Consider the following 27,264-nt stretch of genomic DNA (forward strand, 5'->3'; position numbering starts at 1 on the left):
GCCAAGACACATTAGCCAAGACACATTAGACAAGACACCTTTGCCAAGACACATTAGCCGAGACACATTAGCCAAGACACATTTGCCAAGACACATTAGCTAAGACACATTAGCCAAGACACCTTAGCCAAGACACATTAGCCAAGACACCTTAGCCAAGACACATTAGCCAAGACACATTAGTCAAGACACATTAGCCAAGACACATTAGCCAAGACACATTAGCTAAGACACATTAGCCAAGACACCTTAGCCAAGACACATTAGCCAAGACACCTTAGCCAAGACACCTTAGCCAAGACACCTTAGCCAAGACACCTTAGCCAAGACACATTAGCCAAGACACCTTAGCCAAGACACCTTAGCCAAGACACATTAGCCAAGACACCTTAGCCAAGACACCTTAGCCAAGACACCTTAGCCAAGACACCTTAGCCAAGACACCTTAGCCAAGACACCTTAGCCAAGACACATTAGCCAAGACACATTAGCCAAGACACCTTAGCCAAGACACCTTAGCCAAGACACCTTAGCCAAGACACCTTAGCCAGGACACATTAGCCGAGACACATTAGCCAAGACAGATTAGCCAAGACACATTAGCCAAGACACCTTAGCCAAGACTCATTAGCCGAGTTACATTAGCCAAGACACATTAGCCGAGACACATTAGCCAAGACACCTGAGCCAAGACACATTAGCCAAGACACCTTAGCCAAGACACCTTAGCCAAGACACCTTAGCCAAGACACATTAGCCAAGACACATTAGCCAAGACACATTAGCCAAGACACCTTAGCCAAGACACATTAGCCAAGACACATAAGCCAAGACACATTAGCCAAGACACATTAGCCAAGACACATTAGCAAAGACACATTAGCCAATACACCTTAGCCAAGACACATTGGCCAAGACACATTAGCCAAGACACATTAGCCAAGACACATTAGCCAAGACACATTAGCCAAGACACATTAGCCAAGACACATTAGCCAAGACACCTTTGCCAAGACACATTAGCCGAGACACATTAGCCAAGACACATTAGCCGAGACACAAAAGTTGTGACACATTAGCCAAGACACATTAGCCAAGACACCTTAGCCAAGACACCTTAGCCAAGACACCTTAGCCAAGACACATTAGCCAAGACAGATTAGCCAAGACACATTAGCCAAGACACCTTAGCCAAGACACATTAGCCGAGTTACATTAGCCAAGACACATTAGCCGAGACACATTAGCCAAGACACCTGAGCCAAGACACATTAGCCAAGACACCTTAGCCAAGACACCTTAGCCAAGACACCTTAGCCAAGACACATTAGCCAAGACACATTAGCCAAGACACATTAGCCAAGACACCTTAGCCAAGACACATTAGCCAAGACACATAAGCCAAGACACATTAGCCAAGACACATTAGCCAAGACACATTAGCCAAGACACCTTAGCCAATACACCTTAGCCAAGACACATTGGCCAAGACACATTAGCCAAGACACCTTAGCCAAGACACATTAGCCAAGACACATTAGCCAAGACACATTAGCCAAGACACATTAGCCAAGACACATTAGCTAAGACACCTTTGCCAAGACACATTAGCCGAGACACATTAGCCAAGACACATTTGCCAAGACACATTAGCTAAGACACCTTAGCCAAGACACATTAGCCAAGACACCTTAGCCAAGACACCTTAGCCAAGACACATTAGCCAAGACACATTAGCCAAGACACATTAGCCAAGACACATAAGCCAAGACACCTTTGCCAAGACACATTAGCCAAGACGCATAAGCCAAGACACCTTAGCCAAGACACATTAGCCAAGACATATTAGCCAAGACACATTAGCCAAGACACCTTAGCCAAGACACATTAGCCAAGACACATTAGCCAAGACACATTAGCCAAGACACATAAGCCAAGACACATTAGCCAAGACACATTAGCCAAGACACATTAGCCGAGACACCTTAGCCAAGACACCTTAGCCAAGACACATTAGCCAAGACACCTTAGCCAAGACACATTAGCCAAGACACATTAGCCAAGACACCTTAGCCAAGACACCTTAGCCAAGACACCTTAGCCAAGACACATTAGCCACGACACATTAGCCGAGACACATTAGCCAAGACACATTAGCCGAGACACATAAGCCAAGACACCTTAGCCAAGACACATTAGCCAAGACACCTTAGCCAAGACACATTAGCCAAGACACATTAGCCGAGACACCTTAGCCAAGACACATTAGCCAAGACACATTAGCCAAGACACCTTAGCCAAGACACCTTAGCCAAGACACATTAGCCAAGACACATAAGCCAAGACACATTAGCCAAGACACATTAGCCAAGACACCTTAGCCAAGACACATTAGCCAAGACACCTTAGCCAAGACACATTAGCCAAGACACCTTAGCCAAGACACATTAGCCAAGACACCTTATCCAAGACACATTAGCCAAGACACATTAGCCAAGACACCTTAGCCAAGACACCTTAGCCAAGACACCTTAGCCAAGACACCTTAGCCAAGACACATTAGCCAAGACACATTAGCCAAGACACCTAAGCCAAGACACAAGAGCCAAGACACCTTAGCCAAGACACCTTAGCCAAGACACCTTAGCCACGACACCTTAGCCGAGACACCTTAGCCAAGACACCTTAGCCAAGACACATTAGCCAAGACACCTTAGCCAAGACACATTAGCCAAGACACATTAGCCAAGACACATTAGCCAAGACACCTTAGCCAAGACACATTAGCCAAGACACATTAGCCAAGACACCTTAGCCAAGACACATTAGCCAAGACACCTTAGCCAAGACATCTTAGCCAAGACACATTAGCCAAGACACATTAGCCAAGACACATTAGCCAAGACACATTAGCCGAGACACAAAAGTTGAAACACAATAGCCAAGACACATTAGCTAAGACACATTAGCCGAGACACCTTAGCCAAGACACCTTAGCCAAGACACCTAAGCAAAGACACATTAGCCAAGACACATTAGCCAAGACACCTTAGCCAAGACACATTAGCCGAGACACAAAAGTTGAGACACATTAGCCAAGACACATTAGCCAAGACACCTTAGCCAAGACACCTTAGCCAAGACACCTTAGCCAAGACACATTAGCCAAGACAGATTAGCCAAGACACATTAGCCAAGACACCTTAGCCAAGACACATTAGCCGAGTTACATTAGCCAAGACACATTAGCCGAGACACATTAGCCAAGACACCTGAGCCAAGACACATTAGCCAAGACACCTTAGCCAAGACACCTTAGCCAAGACACCTTAGCCAAGACACATTAGCCAAGACACATTTGCAAAGACACATTAGCCAAGACACATTAGCCAAGACACATTAGCCAAGACACATTAGCCAAGACACATTAGCCAAGACACATTAGCCAAGACACATTAGCCAAGACACATTAGCCAAGACACATTAGCCAAGACACCTTAGCCAAGACACCTTAGCCAAGACACATTAGCCAAGACACATTAGCCAAGACACCTTAGCCAAGACACATTAGCCAAGACACATTAGCCGAGACACAAAAGTTGAGACACATTAGCCAAGACACATTAGCCAAGACACCTTAGCCAAGACACATTAGCCAAGACACCTTAGCCAAGACACATAAGCCAAGACACCTTAGCAAAGACACATTAGCCAAGACACATTAGCCAAGACACCTTAGCCAAGACACCTTAGCCGAGACACAAAAGTTGAGACACCTTAGCCAAGACACCTTAGCCAAAACACATTAGCCAAGACACATTAGCCGAGACACATTAGCCAAGACACCTTAGCCAAGACACATTAGCCACGACACATTAGCCGAGACACATTAGCCAAGACACATTAGCCGAGACATATAAGCCAAGACACATTAGCCGAGACACCTTAGCCAAGACACATTAGCCAAGACACATTAGCCGAGAAACCTTAGCCAAGACACCTTAGCCAAGACACCTTAGCAAAGACACCTTAGCCAAGACACATTAGCCAAGACACATTAGCCAAGACACATTAGCCAAGACACATTAGCCAAGACACCTTAGCCAAGACACATTAGTCAAGACACATTAGCCAAGACACATTAGCCAATACACATTAGCCAAGACACATTAGCCAAGACACCTTAGCCAAGACACCTTAGCCGAGACACATTAGCCAAGACACCTTAGCCAAGACACCTTAGCCAAGACACATTAGCCAAGACACATTAGCCAAGACACATTAGCCAAGACACATTAGCCAAGACACATTAGCCAAGACACCTTAGCCAAGACACCTTAGCCAAGACACCTTAGCCAAGACACATTAGCCAAGACACCTTAGCCAAAACACATTAGCCAAGACACATTAGCCAAGACACATTAGCCAAGACACCTTAGCCAAGACACCTTAGCCAAGACACCTTAGCCAAGACACATTAGCCAAGACACATTAGCAAAACACATTAGCCAAGACACATTAGCCAAGACACCTTAGCCAAGACACCTTAGCCAAGACACATTAGCCAAGACACCTTAGCCAAGACACATTAGCCAAGACACATTAGCCAAGACACCTTAGCCAAGACACCTTAGCCGAGACACAATAGTTGAGACACATTAGCCAAGACACATTAGCCCAGACACCTTAGCCAAGACACATTAGCCAAGACACCTTAGCCAAGACACATTAGCCAAGACACATTAGCCAAGACACATTAGCCAAGACACCTTAGCCAAGACACCTCAGCCATGACACATTAGCCAAGACACATTAGCCGAGACACCTTAGCCAAGACACCTTAGCCAAGACACATTAGCCAAGACGCCTTAGCCAAGACACATTAGCCAAGACACATTAGCCAAGACACATTAGCCAAGACACATTAGCCAAGACACATTAGCCGAGACACATTAGCCAAGACACATTAGCCGAGACACATAAGCCAAGACACATTAGCCAAGACACCTTAGCCAAGACACATTAGCCAAGACACATTAGCCAAGACACCTTAGCCAAGACACATTAGCCAAGACACATTAGCAAAGACACATTAGCCAAGACACATTAGCCAAGACACCTTAGCCAAGACACCTTAGCCAAGACACTTTAGCCAAGACACATTAACCAAGACACATTAGCCAAGACACCTTAGCCAAGACACCTTAGCCAAGAGACCTTAGCCGAGACACCTTAGCCAAGACACCTTAGCCAAGACACCTTAGCCAAGACACATTAGCCAAGACACCTTAGTCAAGACACCTTAGCCAAGACACCTTAGCCAAGGCACATTAGCCAAGACACCTTAGCCAAGACACCTTAGCCAAGACACATTAGCCGAGACACATTAGCCAAGACACATTAGCCAAGACACCTTAGCCGAGAAACATTAGCCAAGACACATTAGCCAAGACACCTTAGCCAAGACACATTAGCCAAGACACCTTAGCCAAAACACATTAGCCAAGACACATTAGCCAAGACACATTAGCCAAGACACCTTAGCCAAGACACCTTAGCCAAAACACATTAGCCAAGACACATTAGCCAAGACACATTAGCCAAGACACCTTAGCCAAGACACATTAGCCAAGACACCTTAGCCAAGACACATTAGCCAAGACACATTAGCCAAGACACATTAGCCAAGACACCTTAGCCAAGACACATTAGCCAAGACACATTAGCCAAGACACCTTAGCCAAGACACATTAGCCAAGACACCTTAGCCAAGACACATTAGCCAAGACACATTAGCAAAGACACCTTAGCCAAGACACATTAGCCGAGACACAATAGTTGAGACACATTAGCCAAGACACATTAGCCCAGACACCTTAGCCAAGACACATTAGCCAAGACACCTTAGCCAAGACACATTAGCCAAGACACATTAGCAAAGACACATTAGCCAAGACACATTAGCCAAGACACCTAAGCAAAGACACTTTAGCCAAGACACCTTAGCCAAGACACCTTAGCCAAGACACCTTAGCCAAGACACATTAGCCGAGACACATTAGCCAAGACACATTAGCCAAGACACATTAGCCAAGACACCTTAGCCAAGACACCTTAGCCAAGACACATTAGCCAAGACACCTTAGCCAAGACACCTTAGCCAAGACACATTAGCCAAGACACCTTAGCCAAGACACCTTAGCCGAGACGCAATAGTTGAGACACATTAGCCAAGACACATTAGCCCAGACACCTTAGCCAAGACACATTAGCCAAGACACCTTAGCCAAGACACCTTAGCCAAGACACCTTAGCCAGGACACATTAGCAGAGACACATTAGCCAAGACAGATTAGCCAAGACACATTAGCCAAGACACCTTAGCCAAGACACATTAGCCGAGTTACATTAGCCAAGACACATTAGCCGAGACACATTAGCCAAGACACCTGAGCCAAGACACATTAGCCAAGACACCTTAGCCAAGACACCTTAGCCAAGACACCTTAGCCAAGACACATTAGCCAAGACACATTAGCCAAGACACATTAGCCAAGACACCTTAGCCAAGACACATTAGCCAAGACACATAAGCCAAGACACATTAGCCAAGACACATTAGCCAAGACACATTAGCCAAGACACCTTAGCCAATACACCTTAGCCAAGACACATTGGCCAAGACACATTAGCCAAGACACCTTAGCCAAGACACATTAGCCAAGACACATTAGCCAAGACACATTAGCCAAGACACATTAGCCAAGACACCTTTGCCAAGACACATTAGCCGAGACACATTAGCCAAGACACATTAGCCGAGACACAAAAGTTGAGACACATTAGCCAAGACACATTAGCCAAGACACCTTAGCCAAGACACCTTAGCCAAGACACCTTAGCCAAGACACATTAGCCAAGACAGATTAGCCAAGACACATTAGCCAAGACACCTTAGCCAAGACACATTAGCCGAGTTACATTAGCCAAGACACATTAGCCGAGACACATTAGCCAAGACACCTGAGCCAAGACACATTAGCCAATACACCTTAGCCAAGACACCTTAGCCAAGACACCTTAGCCAAGACACATTAGCCAAGACACATTAGCCAAGACACATTAGCCAAGACACCTTAGCCAAGACACATTAGCCAAGACACATAAGCCAAGACACATTAGCCAAGACACATTAGCCAAGACACATTAGCCAAGACACCTTAGCCAATACACCTTAGCCAAGACACATTGGCCAAGACACATTAGCCAAGACACCTTAGCCAAGACACATTAGCCAAGACACATTAGCCAAGACACATTAGCCAAGACACATTAGCCAAGACACCTTTGCCAAGACACATTAGCCGAGACACATTAGCCAAGACACATTTGCCAAGACACATTAGCTAAGACACCTTAGCCAAGACACATTAGCCAAGACACCTTAGCCAAGACACATTACCCAAGACACATTAGCCAAGACACATTAGCCAAGACACATTAGCCAAGACACATAAGCCAAGACACCTTTGCCAAGACACATTAGCCAAGACACATAAGCCAAGACACCTTAGCCAAGACACATTAGCCAAGACACATTAGCCAAGACACATTAGCCAAGACACCTTAGCCAAGACACATTAGCCAAGACACATTAGCCAAGACACATTAGCCAAGACACATAAGCCAAGACACATTAGCCAAGACACATTAGCCAAGACACATTAGCCGAGACACCTTAGCCAAGACACCTTAGCCAAGACACATTAGCCAAGACACCTTAGCCAAGACACATTAGCCAAGACACATTAGCCAAGACACCTTAGCCAAGACACCTTAGCCAAGACACCTTAGCCAAGACACATTAGCCACGACACATTAGCCGAGACACATTAGCCAAGACACATTAGCCGAGACACATAAGCCAAGACACCTTAGCCAAGACACATTAGCCAAGACACCTTAGCCAAGACACATTAGCCAAGACACATTAGCCGAGACACCTTAGCCAAGACACATTAGCCAAGACACATTAGCCAAGACACCTTAGCCAAGACACCTTAGCCAAGACACATTAGCCAAGACACATAAGCCAAGACACATTAGCCAAGACACATTAGCCAAGACACCTTAGCCAAGACACCTTAGCCAAGACACCTTAGCCAAGACACCTTAGCCAAGACACCTTAGCCAAGACACATTAGCCAAGACACCTTATCCAAGACACATTAGCCAAGACACATTAGCCAAGACACCTTAGCCAAGACACCTTAGCCAAGACACCTTAGCCAAGACACCTTAGCCAAGACACATTAGCCAAGACACATTAGCCAAGACACCTAAGCCAAGACACAAGAGCCAAGACACCTTAGCCAAGACACCTTAGCCAAGACACCTTAGCCACGACACCTTAGCCGAGACACATTAGCCAAGACACCTCAGCCAAGACACATTAGAAAAGACACATTAGCCGAGACACCTTAGCCAAGACACCTTAGCCAAGACACATTAGCCAAGACACCTTAGCCAAGACACATTAGCCAAGACACATTAGCCAAGACACATTAGCCAAGACACCTTAGCCAAGACACATTAGCCAAGACACATTAGCCAAGACACCTTAGCCAAGACACATTAGCCAAGACACCTTAGCCGAGACATCTTAGCCAAGACACATTAGCCAAGACACATTAGCCAAGACACATTAGCCAAGACACATTAGCCGAGACACAAAAGTTGAAACACAATAGCCAAGACACATTAGCTAAGACACATTAGCCGAGACACCTTAGCCAAGACACCTTAGCCAAGACACCTAAGCAAAGACACATTAGCCAAGACACATTAGCCAAGACACCTTAGCCAAGACACATTAGCCGAGACACAAAAGTTGAGACACATTAGCCAAGACACATTAGCCAAGACACCTTAGCCAAGACACCTTAGCCAAGACACCTTAGCCAAGACACATTAGCCAAGACAGATTAGCCAAGACACATTAGCCAAGCCACCTTAGCCAAGACACATTAGCCGAGTTACATTAGCCAAGACACATTAGCCGAGACACATTAGCCAAGACACCTGAGCCAAGACACATTAGCCAAGACACCTTAGCCAAGACACCTTAGCCAAGACACCTTAGCCAAGACACATTAGCCAAGACACATTTGCAAAGACACATTAGCCAAGACACATTAGCCAAGACACATTAGCCAAGACACATTAGCCAAGACACATTAGCCAAGACACATTAGCCAAGACACATTAGCCAAGACACCTTAGCCAAGACACATTAGCCAAGACACCTTAGCCAAGACACCTTAGCCAAGACACATTAGCCAAGACACATTAGCCAAGACACCTTAGCCAAGACACATTAGCCAAGACACATTAGCCGAGACACAAAAGTTGAGACACATTAGCCAAGACACATTAGCCAAGACACCTTAGCCAAGACACATTAGCCAAGACACCTTAGCCAAGACACATAAGCCAAGACACCTTAGCAAAGACACATTAGCCAAGACACATTAGCCAAGACACCTTAGCCAAGACACCTTAGCCGAGACACAAAAGTTGAGACACCTTAGCCAAGACACCTTAGCCAAAACACATTAGCCAAGACACATTAGCCGAGACACATTAGCCAAGACACCTTAGCCAAGACACATTAGCCACGACACATTAGCCGAGACACATTAGCCAAGACATATTAGCCGAGACATATAAGCCAAGACACATTAGCCGAGACACCTTAGCCAAGACACATTAGCCAAGACACATTAGCCGAGACACCTTAGCCAAGACACCTTAGCCAAGACACCTTAGCAAAGACACCTTAGCCAAGACACATTAGCCAAGACACATTAGCCAAGACACATTAGCCAAGACACATTAGCCAAGACACCTTAGCCAAGACACATTAGTCAAGACACATTAGCCAAGACACATTAGCCAATACACATTAGCCAAGACACATTAGCCAAGACACCTTAGCCAAGACACCTTAGCCGAGACACATTAGCCAAGACACCTTAGCCAAGACACCTTAGCCAAGACACATTAGCCAAGACACATTAGCCAAGACACATTAGCCAAGACACCTTAGCCAAGACACATTAGCCAATACACCTTAGCCAAGACACCTTAGCCAAGACACCTTAGCCAAGACACATTACCCAAGACACCTTAGCCAAAACACACTAGCCAAGACACATTAGCCAAGACACATTAGCCAAGACACCTTAGCCAAGACACATTAGCCAAGACACCTTAGCCAAGACACATCAGCCAAGACACATTAGCAAAGACACATTAGCCAAGACACATTAGCCAAGACACCTTAGCCAAGACACCTTAGCCAAGACACATTAGCCAAGACACCTTAGCCAAGACACATTAGCCAAGACACATTAGCCAAGACACCTTAGCCAAGACACCTTAGCCGAGACACAATAGTTGAGACACATTAGCCAAGACACATTAGCCCAGACACCTTAGCCAAGACACATTAGCCAAGACACCTTAGCCAAGACACATTAGCCAAGACACATTAGCCAAGACACATTAGCCAAGACACCTTAGCCAAGACACCTCAGCCATGACACATTAGCCAAGACACATTAGCCGAGACACCTTAGCCAAGACACCTTAGCCAAGACACATTAGCCAAGACGCCTTAGCCAAGACACATTAGCCAAGACACATTAGCCAAGACACATTAGCCAAGACACATTAGCCAAGACACATTAGCCGAGACACATTAGCCAAGACACATTAGCCGAGACACATAAGCCAAGACACATTAGCCAAGACACCTTAGCCAAGACACATTAGCCAAGACACATTAGCCAAGACACCTTAGCCAAGACACATTAGCCAAGACACATTAGCAAAGACACATTAGCCAAGACACATTAGCCAAGACACCTTAGCCAAGACACCTTAGCCAAGACACTTTAGCCAAGACACATTAACCAAGACACATTAGCCAAGACACCTTAGCCAAGACACCTTAGCCAAGACACCTTAGCCGAGACACCTTAGCCAAGACACCTTAGCCAAGACACCTTAGCCAAGACACATTAGCCAAGACACCTTAGTCAAGACACCTTAGCCAAGACACCTTAGCCAAGACACATTAGCCAAGACACCTTAGCCAAGACACCTTAGCCAAGACACATTAGCCGAGACACATTAGCCAAGACACATTAGCCAAGACACCTTAGCCGAGACACATTAGCCAAGACACATTAGCCAAGACACCTTAGCCAAGACACATTAGCCAAGACACCTTAGCCAAGACACCTTAGCCGAGATACATTAGCCAAGACACATTAGCCAAGACACCTTAGCCAAGACACCTTAGCCAAAACACATTAGCCAAGACACATTAGCCAAGACACATTAGCCAAGACACCTTAGCCAAGACACATTAGCCAAGACACCTTAGCCAAGACACATTAGCCAAGACACATTAGCAAAGACACATTAGCCAAGACACATTAGCCAAGACACCTTAGCCAAGACACTTTAGCCAAGACACCTTAGCCAAGACACATTAGCCAAGACACCTTAGCCAAGACACATTAGCCAAGACACATTAGCCAAGACACATTAGCCAAGACACATTAGCCGAGACACAATAGTTGAGACACATTAGCCAAGACACATTAGCCCAGACACCTTAGCCAAGACACATTAGCCAAGACACCTTAGCCAAGACACATTAGCCAAGACACATTAGCCAAGACACATTAGCCAAGACACATTAGCCAAGACACCTTAGCCAAGACACCTTAGCCGAGACACAAAAATTGAGACACATTAGCCAAGACACATTAGCCAAGACACCTTAGCCAAGACACATTAGCCAAGACACATTAGCCAAGACACATTAGCCAAGACACCTTAGCCAAGACACCTTAGCCAAGACACATTAGCCAATACACCTTAGCCAAGACACATTAGCCGAGACACAAAAGTTGAGACACATTAGCCAAGACACGTTAGCCAAGACACCTTAGCCAAGACACATTAGCCAAGACACATTAGCCAAGACACATTAGCCAAGACACATTAGCCAAGACACATTAGCCAAGACACCTTAGCCAAGACACATTAGCCAAGACACCTTAGCCAAGACACATTAGCCAAGACACATTAGCCAAGACACATAAGCCGAGACACATAAGAAAAGACACATTAGCCAAGACACATTAGCCAAGACACATTAGCCAAGACACCTTAGCCAAGACACATTAGCCAAGACACATAAGCCAAGACACCTTTGCCAAGACACCTTGGCCAAGACACATTAGCCAAGACACATTAGCCAAGACACCTTAGCCAAAACACATTAGCCAAGACACATTAGCCAAGACACCTTAGCCAAGACACCTTAGCCAAGACACATTAGCCAAGACACATTAGCCGAGGAACAAAATTTGAGACACCTTAGCCAAGACACCTTAGCCAAAACACATTAGCCAAGACACATTAGCCAAGACACATTAGCCAAGACACCTTAGCCAAGACACATTAGCCAAGACACATTAGCCAAGACACATTAGCCAAGACACATTAGCCAAGACACATTAGCCAAGACACATTAGCCAAGACACATTAGCCAAGACACCTTAGCCAAGACACATTAGCCAAGACACATTAGCCAAGACACATAAGCCGAGACACATAAGAAAAGACACATTAGCCAAGACACATTAGCCAAGACACATTAGCCAAGACACCTTAGCCAAGACACATTAGCCAAGACACATAAGCCAAGACACCTTTGCCAAGACACCTTGGCCAAGACACATTAGCCAAGACACATTAGCCAAGACACCTTAGCCAAAACACATTAGCCAAGACACATTAGCCAAGACACCTTAGCCAAGACACATTAGCCAAGACACATTAGCCGAGGAACAAAATTTGAGACACATTAGCCAAGACACCTTAGCCAATACACATTAGCCAAGACACCTTAGTCAAAACACATTAGCCAAGACACATTAGCCAAGACACATTAGCCAAGACACCTTAGCCAAGACACATTAGCCAAGACACATTAGCCAAGACACATTAGCCAAGACACACTAGCCAAGACACCTTAGCCAAGACACATTAGCCAAGACACATAAGCCAAGACACCTTTGCCAAGACACCTTGGCCAAGACACATTAGCCAAGACACATTAGCCAAGACACCTTAGCCAAAACACATTAGCCAAGACACATTAGCCAAGACACCTTAGCCAAGACACATTAGCCAAGACACATTAGCCGAGGAACAAAATTTGAGACACCTTAGCCAAGACACCTTAGCCAATACACATTAGCCAAGACACCTTAGCCAAAACACATTAGCCAAGACACATTAGCCAAGACACATTAGCCAAGACACCTTAGCCAAGACACATTAGCCAAGACACATTAGCCAAGACACATTAGCCAAGACACATTAGCAAAGACACATTAGCCAAGACACATTAGCCAAGACACCTAAGCAAAGACACTTTAGCCAAGACACCTTAGCCAAGACACATTAGCCAAGACACCTTAGCCAAGACACATTAGCCAAGACACATTAGCCAAGACACCTTAGCCAAGACACCTTAGCCGAGACACAATAGTTGAGACACATTAGCCAAGACACATTAGCCCAGACACCTTAGCCAAGACACATTAGCCAAGACACCTTAGCCAAGACACATTAGCCAAGACACATTAGCCAAGACACATTAGCCAAGACACCTTAGCCAAGACACCTCAGCCAAGACACATTAGCCAAGACACATTAGTCGAGACACCTTAGCCAAGACACCTTAGCCAAGACACATTAGCCAAGACGCCTTAGCCGAGACACATTAGCCAAGACACATTAGCCAAGACACATTAGCCAAGACACATTAGCCAAGACACATTAGCCGAGACACATTAGCCAAGACACATTAGCCGAGACACATAAGCCAAGACACATTAGCCAAGACACCTTAGCCAAGACACATTAGCCAAGACACATTAGCCAAGACACCTTAGCCAAGACACATTAGCCAAGACACATTAGCAAAGACACATTAGCCAAGACACATTAGCCAAGACACCTTAGCCAAGACACCTTAGCCAAGACACTTTAGCCAAGACACATTAACCAAGACACATAAGCCAAGACACCTTAGCCAAGACACCTTAGCCAAGACAACTTAGCCGAGACACCTTAGCCAAGACACCTTAGCCAAGACACCTTAGCCAAGACACATTAGCCAAGACACATTAGCCAAGACACATTAGCCAAGACACCTTAGCCAAGACACATTAGCCAAGACACATAAGCCAAGACACATTAGCCAAGACACATTAGCCAAGACACATTAGCCAAGACACCTTAGCCAATACACCTTAGCCAAGACACATTGGCCAAGACACATTAGCCAAGACACCTTAGCCAAGACACATTAGCCAAGACACATTAGCCAAGACACATTAGCCAAGACACATTAGCCAAGACACCTTTGCCAAGACACATTAGCCGAGACACATTAGCCAAGACACATTTGCCAAGACACATTAGCTAAGACACCTTAGCCAAGACACATTAGCCAAGACACCTTAGCCAAGACACCTTAGCCAAGACACATTAGCCAAGACACATTAGCCAAGACACATTAGCCAAGACACATAAGCCAAGACACATAAGCCAAGACACCTTAGCCAAGACACATTAGCCAAGACACATTAGCCAAGACACATTAGCCAAGACACCTTAGCCAAGACACATTAGCCAAGACACATTAGCCAAGACACCTTAGCCAAGACACATTAGCCAAGACACATTAGCCAAGACACATTAGCCAAGACACATAAGCCAAGACACATTAGCCAAGACACATTAGCCAAGACACATTAGCCGAGACACCTTAGCCAAGACACCTTAGCCAAGACACATTAGCCAAGACACCTTAGCCAAGACACATTAGCCAAGACACATTAGCCAAGACACATTAGCCAAGACACCTTTGCCAAGACACATTAGCCAAGACACATTAGCCAAGACACCTTAGCCAAGACACCTTAGCCAAGACACCTTAGCCAAGACACATTAGCCACGACACATTAGCCGAGACACATTAGCCAAGACACATTAGCCGAGACACGTAAGCCAAGACACCTTAGCCAAGACACATTAGCCAAGACACCTTAGCCAAGACACATTAGCCAAGACACATTAGCCGAGACACCTTAGCCAAGACACATTAGCCAAGACACATTAGCCAAGACACCTTAGCCAAGACACCTTAGCCAAGACACATTAGCCAAGACACATAAGCCAAGACACATTAGCCAAGACACATTAGCCAAGACACCTTAGCCAAGACACCTTATCCAAAACACCTTAGCCAAGACACCTTAGCCAAGACACCTTAGCCAAGACACATTAGCCAAGACACCTTATCCAAGACACATTAGCCAAGACACATTAGCCAAGACACCTTAGCCAAGACACCTTAGCCAAGACACCTTAGCCAAGACACCTTAGCCAAGACACATTAGCCAAGACACATTAGCCAAGACACCTAAGCCAAGACACAAGAGCCAAGACACCTTAGCCAAGACACCTTAGCCAAGACACCTTAGCCACGACACCTTAGCCGAGACACATTAGCCAAGACACCTCAGCCAAGACACATTAGAAAAGACACATTAGCCGAGACACCTTCGCCAAGACACCTTAGCCAAGACACATTAGCCAAGACACCTTAGCCAAGACACATTAGCCAAGACACATTAGCCAAGACACATTAGCCAAGACACCTTAGCCAAGACACATTAGCCAAGACACATTAGCCAAGACACCTTAGCCAAGACACATTAGCCAAGACACCTTAGCCAAGACATCTTAGCCAAGACACATTAGCCAAGACACATTAGCCAAGACACATTAGCCAAGACACATTAGCCGAGACACAAAAGTTGAAACACATTAGCCAAGACACATTAGCTAAGACACATTAGCCGAGACACCTTAGCCAAGACACCTTAGCCAAGACACCTAAGCAAGGACACATTAGCCAAGACACATTAGCCAAGACACCTTAGCCAAGACACATTAGCCGAGACACAAAAGTTGAGACACATTAGCCAAGACACATTAGCCAAGACACCTTAGCCAAGACACCTTAGCCAAGACACCTTAGCCAAGACACATTAGCCAAGACAGATTAGCCAAGACACATTAACCAAGACACCTTAGCCAAGACACATTAGCCGAGTTACATTAGCCAAGACACATTAGCCGAGACACATTAGCCAAGACACCTGAGCCAAGACACATTAGCCAAGACACCTTAGCCAAGACACCTTAGCCAAGACACCTTAGCCAAGACACATTAGCCAAGACACATTTGCAAAGACACATTAGCCAAGACACATTAGCCAAGACACATTAGCCAAGACACATTAGCCAAGACACATTAGCCAAGACACATTAGCCAAGACACATTAGCCAAGACACCTTAGCCAAGACACATTAGCCAAGACACCTTAGCCAAGACACCTTAGCCAAGACACATTAGCCAAGACACATTAGCCAAGACACCTTAGCCAAGACACATTAGCCAAGACACATTAGCCGAGACACAAAAGTTGAGACACATTAGCCAAGACACATTAGCCAAGACACCTTAGCCAAGACACATTAGCCAAGACACCTTAGCCAAGACACATAAGCCAAGACACCTTAGCAAAGACACATTAGCCAAGACACATTAGCCAAGACACCTTAGCCAAGACACCTTAGCCGAGACACAAAAGTTGAGACACCTTAGCTAAGACACCTTAGCCAAAACACATTAGCCAAGACACATTAGCCGAGACACATTAGCCAAGACACCTTAGCCAAGACACATTAGCCACGACACATTAGCCGAGACACATTAGCCAAGACACATTAGCCGAGACATATAAGCCAAGACACATTAGCCGAGACACCTTAGCCAAGACACATTAGCCAAGACACATTAGCCGAGACACCTTAGCCAAGACACCTTAGCCAAGACACCTTAGCAAAGACACCTTAGCCAAGACACATTAGCCAAGACACATTAGCCAAGACACATTAGCCAAGACACATTAGCCAAGACACCTTAGCCAAGACACATTAGCCAAGACACATTAGCCAAGACACATTAGCCAATACACATTAGCCAAGACACATTAGCCAAGACACCTTAGCCAAGACACCTTAGCCGAGACACATTAGCCAAGACACCTTAGCCAAGACACCTTAGCCAAGACACATTAGCCAAGACACATTAGCCAAGACACATTAGCCAAGACACATTAGCCAAGACACATTAGCCAAGACACCTTAGCCAAGACACCTTAGCCAAGACACCTTAGCCAAGACACATTAGCCAAGACACCTTAGCCAAAACACATTAGCCAAGACACATTAGCCAAGACACATTAGCCAAGACACCTTAGCCAAGACACATTAGCCAAGACACCTTAGCCAAGACACATTAGCCAAGACACATTAGCAAAGACACATTAGCCAAGACACATTAGCCAAGACACCTTAGCCAAGACACCTTAGCCAAGACACATTAGCCAAGACACCTTAGCCAAGACACATTAGCCAAGACACATTAGCCAAGACACCTTAGCCAAGACACCTTAGCCGAGACACAATAGTTGAGACACATTAGCCAAGACACATTAGCCCAGACACCTTAGCCAAGACACATTAGCCAAGACACCTTAGCCAAGACACATTAGCCAAGACACATTAGCCAAGACACATTAGCCAAGACACCTTAGCCAAGACACCTCAGCCATGACACATTAGCCAAGACACATTAGCCGAGACACCTTAGCCAAGACACCTTAGCCAAGACACATTAGCCAAGACGCCTTAGCCAAGACACATTAGCCAAGACACATTAGCCAAGACACATTAGCCAAGACACATTAGCCAAGACACATTAGCCGAGACACATTAGCCAAGACACATTAGCCGAGACACATAAGCCAAGACACATTAGCCAAGACACCTTAGCCAAGACACATTAGCCAAGACACATTAGCCAAGACACCTTAGCCAAGACACATTAGCCAAGACACATTAGCAAAGACACATTAGCCAAGACACATTAGCCAAGACACCTTAGCCAAGACACCTTAGCCAAGACACTTTAGCCAAGACACATTAACCAAGACACATTAGCCAAGACACCTTAGCCAAGACACCTTAGCCAAGACACCTTAGCCGAGACACCTTAGCCAAGACACCTTAGCCAAGACACCTTAGCCAAGACACATTAGCCAAGACACCTTAGTCAAGACACCTTAGCCAAGACACCTTAGCCAAGGCACATTAGCCAAGACACCTTAGCCAAGACACCTTAGCCAAGACACATTAGCCGAGACACATTAGCCAAGACACATTAGCCAAGACACCTTAGCCAAAACACATTAGCCAAGACACATTAGCCAAGACACCTTAGCCAAGACACATTAGCCAAGACACATTAGCCGCGGAACAAAATTTGAGACACATTAGCCAAGACACATTAGCCAAGACACCTTAGCCAAGACACATTAGCCAATACACCTTAGCCAAGACACCTTAGCAAAGACACATTAGCTAAGACACATTAGCCAAGACACCTTAGCCAAGACACCTTAGCCAAGACACATTAGCCAAGACACATTAGCCAAGACACATTAGCCAAGACACATTAGCCAAGACACCTTAGCTAAGACACCTTAGCCAAGACACAAAAGTTGAGACACATTAGCCAAGACACATTAGCCAAGACACATTAGCCAAGACACCTTAGCCAAGACACATTAGCCAAGACACATTAGCAAAGACACCTTAGCCAAGACACCTTAGCAAAGACACTTTAGCCAAGACACGTTAGCCAAGACACCTTAGCCAAGACACCTTAGCCGAGACACAAATGTTGAGACACCTTAGCCAAGACAACTTAGCCAAAACACATTAGCCAAGACACCTTAGCCAAGACACATTAGCAAAGACACATTAGCCAAGACACCTTAGCCAAGACACATTAGCCAAGACACATTAGCAAAAACACATTAGCCAAGACACATTAGCCAAGACACCTTAGCCAAGACACCTTAGCCAAGACACTTTAGCCAAGACACATTAACCAAGACACATTAGCCAAGACACCTTAGCCAAGACACCTTAGCCAAGACACCTTAGCCAAGACACCTTAGCCAAGACACATTAGCCAAGACACCTTAGTCAAGACACCTTAGCCAAGACACCTTAGCCAAGGCACATTAGCCAAGACACCTTAGCCAAGACACCTTAGCCAAGACACATTAGCCAAGACACATTAGCCAAGACACCTTAGCCAAGACACATTAGCCAAGACACCTTAGCCAAGACACATTAGCCAAGACACATTAGCAAAGACACATTAGCCAAGACACATTAGCCAAGACACCTTAGCCAAGACACTTTAGCCAAGACACCTTAGCCAAGACACATTAGCCAAGACACCTTAGCCAAGACACATTAGCCAAGACACATTAGCCAAGACACCTTAGCCAAGACACATTAGCCGAGACACAATAGTTGAGACACATTAGCCAAGACACATTAGCCCAGACACCTTAGCCAAGACACATTAGCCAAGACACCTTAGCCAAGACACATTAGCCAAGACACATTAGCCAAGACACATTAGCCGAGACACATTAGCCAAGACACATTAGCCGAGACACATTAGCCAAGACACATTAGCCAAGACACCTTAGCCAAGACACATTAGCCAATACACCTTAGCAAAGACACATTAGCCAAGACACATTAGCCAAGACACATTAGCCAAGACACCTTAGCCAAGACACCTTAGCCGAGACACAAAAATTGAGACACATTAGCCAAGACACATTAGCCAAGACACCTTAGCCAAGACACATTAGCCAAGACACATTAGCCAAGACACATTAGCCAAGACACCTTAGCCAAGACACCTTAGCCAAGACACATTAGCCAATACACCTTAGCCAAGACACATTAGCCGAGACACAAAAGTTGAGACACATTAGCCAAGACACGTTAGCCAAGACACCTTAGCCAAGACACCTTAGCCAAGACACATTAGCCAAGACACATTAGCCAAGACACATTAGCCAAGACACATTAGCCAAGACACCTTAGCCAAGACACATTAGCCAAGACACATTAGCCAAGACACATAAGCCGAGACACATAAGAAAAGACACATTAGCCAAGACACATTAGCCAAGACACCTTAGCCAAGACACATTAGCCAAGACACATAAGCCAAGACACCTTTGCCAAGACACCTTGGCCAAGACACATTAGCCAAGACACATTAGCCAAGACACCTTAGCCAAAACACATTAGCCAAGACACATTAGCCAAGACACCTTAGCCAAGACACATTAGCCAAGACACATAAGCCGAGACACAAAATTTGAGACACATTAGCCAAGACACATTAGCCAAGACACCTTAGCCAAGACACATTAGAAAATACACCTTAGCCAAGACACCTTAGCAAAGACACATTAGCTAAGACACATTAGCCAAGACACCTTAGCCAAGACACCTTAGCCAAGACACATTAGCCAAGACACATTAGCCAAGACACATTAGCCAAGACACCTTAGCCAAGACACCTTAGCCAAGACACAAAAGTTGAGACACATTAGCCAAGACACATTAGCCAAGACACATTAGCCAAGACACCTTAGCCAAGACACATTAGCCAAGACACCTTAGCCAAGACACCTTAGCCTAGACACATTAGCCAATACACATTAGCCAAGACACCTTAGCCGAGACACAAAAGTTGAGACACATTAGCCAAGACACGTTAGCCAAGACACCTTAGCCAAGACACCTTAGCCAAGACACATTAGCCGAGACACATTAGCAAAGACACCTTAGCCAAGACACCTTAGCAAAGACACATTAGCCAAGACACGTTAGCCAAGACACCTTAGCCGAGACACCTTAGCAAAGACACATTAGCCAAGACAACTTAGCCAAAACACATTAGCCAAGACACCTTAGCCAAGACACATTAGCAAAGACACATTAGCCAAGACACCTTAGCCAAGACACATTAGCCAAGACACCTTAGCCAAGACACCTTAGCCTAGACACATTAGCCAATACACATTAGCCAAGACACCTTAGCCGAGACACAAAAGTTGAGACACATTAGCCAAGACACGTTAGCCAAGACACCTTAGCCAAGACACCTTAGCCAAGACACATTAGCCGAGACACATTAGCCAAGACACATTAGCCAAGACACATTAGCCAAGACACATTAGCCAAGACACCTTAGCCAAGACACATTAGCCAAGACACCTTAGCCGAGACACATTAGCCAAGACACATAAGCCGAGACACATAAGAAAAGACACCTTAGCCAAGACACATTAGCCAAGACACCTTAGCCAAGACACATTAGCCAATACACATAAGCCAAGACACCTTAGCCAAGACACCTTGGCCAAGACACATTAGCCAAGACACATTAGCCAAGACACCTTAGCCAAAACACATTAGCCAAGACACATTAGCCAAGACACATTAGCCAAGACACCTTAGCCAAGACACATTAGCCAAGACACATTAGCCAAGACACAGTAGCCGAGACACAAAAATTGAGACACATTAGCCAAGACACATTAGCCAAGACACCTTAGCCAAGACACATTAGCCAATACACCTTAGCCGAGACACCTTAGCAAAGACACATTAGCCAAGACACATTAGCCAAGACACCTTAGCCAAGACACCTTAGCCAAGACACATTAGCCAAGACACATTAGCCAAGACACATTAGCCAAGACACATTAGCCAAGACACCTTAGCCAAGACACCTTAGCCAAGACACCTTAGCAAAGACACATTAGCCAAGACACATTAGCCAAGACACCTTAGCCAAGACACCTTAGCCGAGACACAAAAGTTGAGACACCTTAGCCAAGACACCTTAGCCAAAACACATTAGCCAAGACACATTAGCCGAGACACATTAGCCAAGACACCTTAGCCAAGACACATTAGCCACGACACATTAGCCGAGACACATTAGCCAAGACACATTAGCCGAGACACATAAGCCAAGACACCTTAGCCAAGACACATTAGCCGAGACACATTAGCCAAGACACATTAGCCGAGACACTTTAGCCAAGACACCTTAGCCAAGACACCTTAGCCAAGACACCTTAGCCAAGACACATTAGCCAAGACACATTAGCCAAGACACATTAGCCAAGACACATTAGCCAAGACACCTTAGCCAAGACACCTTAGCCAAGACACATTAGCCAAGACACATTAGCCAAGACACATTAGCCAAGACACCTTAGCCAATACACAATAGCCAAGACACATTAGCCAAGACACATTAGCCAAGACACATTAGCCAAGACACATTAGCCAAGACACATTAGTCAAGACACCTTAGCCAAGACACCTTAGCCAAGACACCTTAGCCAAGACACCTTAGCCAAGACACCTTAGCCAATACACCTTAGCCAAGACACATTAGCCAAGACACCTTAGCCAAGACACATTAGCCAAGAGACCTTAGCCAAGACACCTTAGCCAAGACACATTAGCCAAGACACATTAGCCAAGACACATTAGCCGAGACACATTAGCCAGGACACCTTAGCCAAGACACATTAGCCAAGACACCTTAGCCAAGACACATTAGCCAAGACACATTAGCCAAGACACATTAGCCAAGACACATTAGCCGAGACACATTAGCCAAGACACCTTAGCCAAGACACATTAGCCAAGACACATTAGCCGAGACACATTAGCCGAGACACAAAAGTTGAGACACATTAGCCAAGACACATTAGCCAAGACACCTTAGCCAAGACACATTAGCCAAGACACCTTAGCCAAGACACATTACCCAAGACACATTAGCCGAGACACCTTAGCCAAGACACCTTAGCCAAGACACCTTAGCCAAGACACATTAGCCTAGACACATTTGCCAAGACACCTTAGCCAAGACACATTAGCCAAGACACCTCAGCCAAGACACATTAGCCAAGACACATTAGCCGAGACACCTTAGCCAAGACACCTTAGCCAAGACACATTAGCCAAGACACATTAGCCAAGACACATTAGCCAAGACTCCTTAGCCAAGACACATTAGCCAAGACACATTAGCCAAGACACCTTAGCCAAGACACATTAGCCAAGACACCTTAGCCAAGACACCTTAGCCAAGACACCTTAGCCAAGACACCTTAGCCAAGACACCTTAGCCAATACACCTTAGCCAAGACACATTAGCCAAGACACCTTAGCCAAGACACCTTAGCCAAGACACATTAGCCAAGACACATTAGCCAAGACACATTAGCCAAGACACATTAGCCAAGACACCTTAGCCAAGACACCTTAGCCAAGACACCTTAGCCAAGACACATTAGCCAAGACACATTAGCCAAGACACCTTAGCCAAAACACATTAGCCAAGACACATTAGCCGAGACACAAAAGTTGAGACACATTAGCCAAGACACATAAGCCAAGACACCTTAGCCAAGACACATTAGCCAAGACACATTAGCCAAGACACCTTAGCCAAGACACCTTAGCAAAGACACATTAGCCAAGACACGTTAGCCAAGACACCTTAGCCAAGACACCTTAGCCGAGACACAAATGTTGAGACACCTTAGCCAAGACACCTTAGCCAAGACACCTTAGCCAAGACACATTAGCCGAGACACATTAGCCAAGACACCTTAGCCAAGACACATTAGCCAAGACACATTAGCCGAGACACCTTAGCCAAGACACCTTAGCCAAGACACATTAGCCAAGACACATTAGCCAAGACACATTAGCCAAGACACATTAGCCAAGACACATTAGCCAAGACACCTTAGCCAAGACACCTTAGCCAAGACACCTTAGCCAAGACACCTTAGCCAAGACACATTAGCCAAGACACCTTAGCCAAGACACCTTAGCCAAGACACATTAGCCAAGACACATTAGCCAAGACACATTAGCCAAGACACCTTAGCCAAGACACATTAACCAAGACACATTAGCCGAGACACCTTAGCCAACACACCTTAGCCAAGACACCTTAGCCAAGACACCTTAGCCAAGACACATAAGCCAAGACACCTTAGCCAAGACACATTAACCAAGACACCTTAGCCAAGACACCTTAGCCGAGACACAAAAGTTGAGACACATTAGCCAAGACACATTAGCCAAGACACCTTAGCCAAGACACATTAGCCAAGACACATTAGCCAAGACACATTAGCCACGACACATTAGCCAAGACACCTTAGCCAAGACACATTAGCCAAGACACATTAGTCGAGACTCATTAGCCAAGACACATTAGCCGAGACACCTTAGCCAAGACACCTTAGCCAAGACACGTTAGCCAAGACATATTAGCCGAGACACATTAGCCAAGACACCTTAGCCAAGACACCTTAGCCAAGACACCTTAGCCAAGACACATTAGCCAAGACACATTAGCCAAGACACATTAGTCAAGACACATTAGCCAAGACACATTAGCCAAGACACATTAGCCAAGACAAATTAGCCAAGACACATTAGCCAAGACACATTAGCCAAGACACATTAGCCAAGACACATTAGCCAAGACACCTTAGCCAAGACACCTTAGCCAAGACACATTAGCCAAGACACATTAGCCAAGACACCTTAGCCAAGACACATTAGCCAAGACACATTAGCCGAGACACAAAAGTTGAGACACATTAGCCAAGACACATTAGCCAAGACACCTAAGCCAAGACACCTTAGCCAAGACACATTAGCCAAGACACCTTAGCCGAGACACCTTAGCCAAGACACCTTAGCAAAGACACATTAGCCAAGACACATTAGCCGAGACACCTTAGCCAAGACACCTTAGCCGAGACACAAAAGTTGAGACACCTTAGCCAAGACACCTTAGCCAAAACACATTAGCCAAGACACCTTAGCCAAAACACATTAGCCAAGACACCTTAGCCAAGACCCTTTTGCCAAGACACCTTAGCCAAGACACATTAGCCAAGACACATTAGCCAAGACACATTAGCCAAGACACATTAGCCAAGACACCTTAGCCAAGACACATTAGCCAAGACACATTAGCCAAGACACATTAGCCGAGACACATTAGCCAAGACTCATTAGCCGAGACACATAAGCCAAGACACCTTAGCCAAGACACATTAGCCAAGACACATAAGCCGAGACACCTTAGCCAAGACACCTTAGCCAAGACACCTTAGCCAAGACACCTTAGCCAAGACACATTAGCCAAGACACATTAGCCAAGACACATTAGCCAAGACACCTTAGCCAAGACACCTTAGCCAAGACACATTAGCCAAGACACCTTAGCCAAGACACATTAGCAAAGACACATTGACCAAGACACCTTAGCCAAGACACCTTAGCCAAGACACATTAGCCAAGACACATTAGCCAATACACATTAGACAAGACACATTAGCTAAGACACATTAGCCAAGACACATTAGCCAAGGCACATTAGCCAAGACACATTAGCCGAGATACATAAGCCAAGACACATTAGCCAAGACACATTAGCCAAGACACATTAGCCAAGACACATTAGCCAAGACACATTAGCCAAGACAAATTAGCCGAGACACATTAGCCAAGACACCTTAGCCAAGACACATTAGCCAAGACACATTAGCCAAGACACCTTAGCCAAGACACCTTAGCCAAGACACATTAGCCAAGACACATTAGCCAAGACACCTTAGCCAAGACACATTAGCCAAGACACATTAGCCGAGACACAAAAGTTGAGACACATTAGCCAAGACACATTAGCCAAGACACCTAAGCCAAGACACCTTAGCCAAGACACATTAGCCAAGACACCTTAGCCGAGACACCTTAGCCAAGACACCTTAGCAAAGACACATTAGCCAAGACACATTAGCCGAGACACCTTAGCCAAGACACATTAGCCAAGACACCTTAGCCAAGACACATTAGCCAAGACACCTTAGCCAAGACATATTAGCCAAGACACATTAGCCAAGACACATTAGCCAAGATACATTAGCCGAGACACATTAGCCGAGACACCTTAGCCAAGACACCTTAGCCAAGACACCTTAGCCAAGACACATTAGCCAAGACGCCTTAGCCAAGACACATTAGCCAAGACACATTAGCCAAGACACATTAGCCGAGACACATTAGCCAAGACACCTTAGCCAAGACACCTTAGATAAGACACCTTAGCCAAGACACCTTAGCCAAGACACATTAGCCGAGACACATTAGCCAAGACACCTTGGCCAAGACACCTTAGCCAAGACACATTAGCCAAGACACCTTAGCCAAGACTCATTAGCCAAGACACATTAGCCAAGACACATTAGCCAAGACACATTAGCCGAAACACATTAGCCGAAACACATAAGCCGAAACACATTAGCCAAGACACATTAGCCAAGACACATTAGCTGAGACACATTAGCCGAGACACCTTAGCCAAGACACCTTAGCCAAGACACCTTAGCCAAGACACATTAGCCAAGACACATTAGCCAAGACACATTAGCCAAGACACATTAGCCAAGACACATTAGCCAAGACACATTAGCCAAGACACATTAGCCAAGACACATTAGCTGAGACATATTAGCCGAGACACCTTAGCCAAGACACCTTAGCCAAGACACCTTAGCCAAGACACCTTAGCCAAGACACCTTAGCCAAGACACATTAGCCAAGACACATTAGCCAAGACACATTAGCCGAGACACATTAGCCAAGACACCTTAGCCAAGACACATTAGCCAAGACACATTAGCCAAGACACCTTAGCCAAGACACATTAGCCAAGACACCTTAGCCAAGACACCTTAGCCAAGACACATTAGCCAAGACACATTAGCCAAGACACATTAGCCAAGACACATTAGCCAGGACACATTAGCCAAGACACATTAGCCAAGACACATTAGCCAAGACACCTTAGCCAAGACACATTAGCCAAGACACATTAGCCAAGACACATTAGCCGAGACACAAAAGTTGAGACACATTAGCCAAGACACATTAGCCAAGACACCTTAGCCAAGACACCTTAGCCAAGACACATTAACCAAGACACCTTAGCCAAGACACCTTAGCCAAGACACATTAGCCAAGACACCTTAGCCAAGA

The 27,264-nt window shown here is 45.6% G+C and overlaps 1 long non-coding RNA gene across 1 annotated transcript in view; it reads right to left on the minus strand.

The window, feature by feature from the left end:
- Positions 1-27,101, minus strand: part of LOC125774378 (uncharacterized) — a 39,494-nt gene extending 12,393 nt beyond the window's left edge. Inside the window, exon 1 of the long non-coding RNA XR_007420863.1 lies at positions 27,002-27,101. This is a non-coding gene — a long non-coding RNA (uncharacterized LOC125774378). The remainder of the gene's footprint in view (positions 1-27,001) is intronic.
- Between the last annotated feature and the right edge of the window lie 163 nt (positions 27,102-27,264).

Source organism: Anopheles funestus, unplaced genomic scaffold, assembly GCF_943734845.2.
Source record: "Anopheles funestus unplaced genomic scaffold, idAnoFuneDA-416_04 scaffold_15_ctg1, whole genome shotgun sequence".
Lineage (NCBI taxonomy): Eukaryota > Metazoa > Arthropoda > Insecta > Diptera > Culicidae > Anopheles > Anopheles funestus.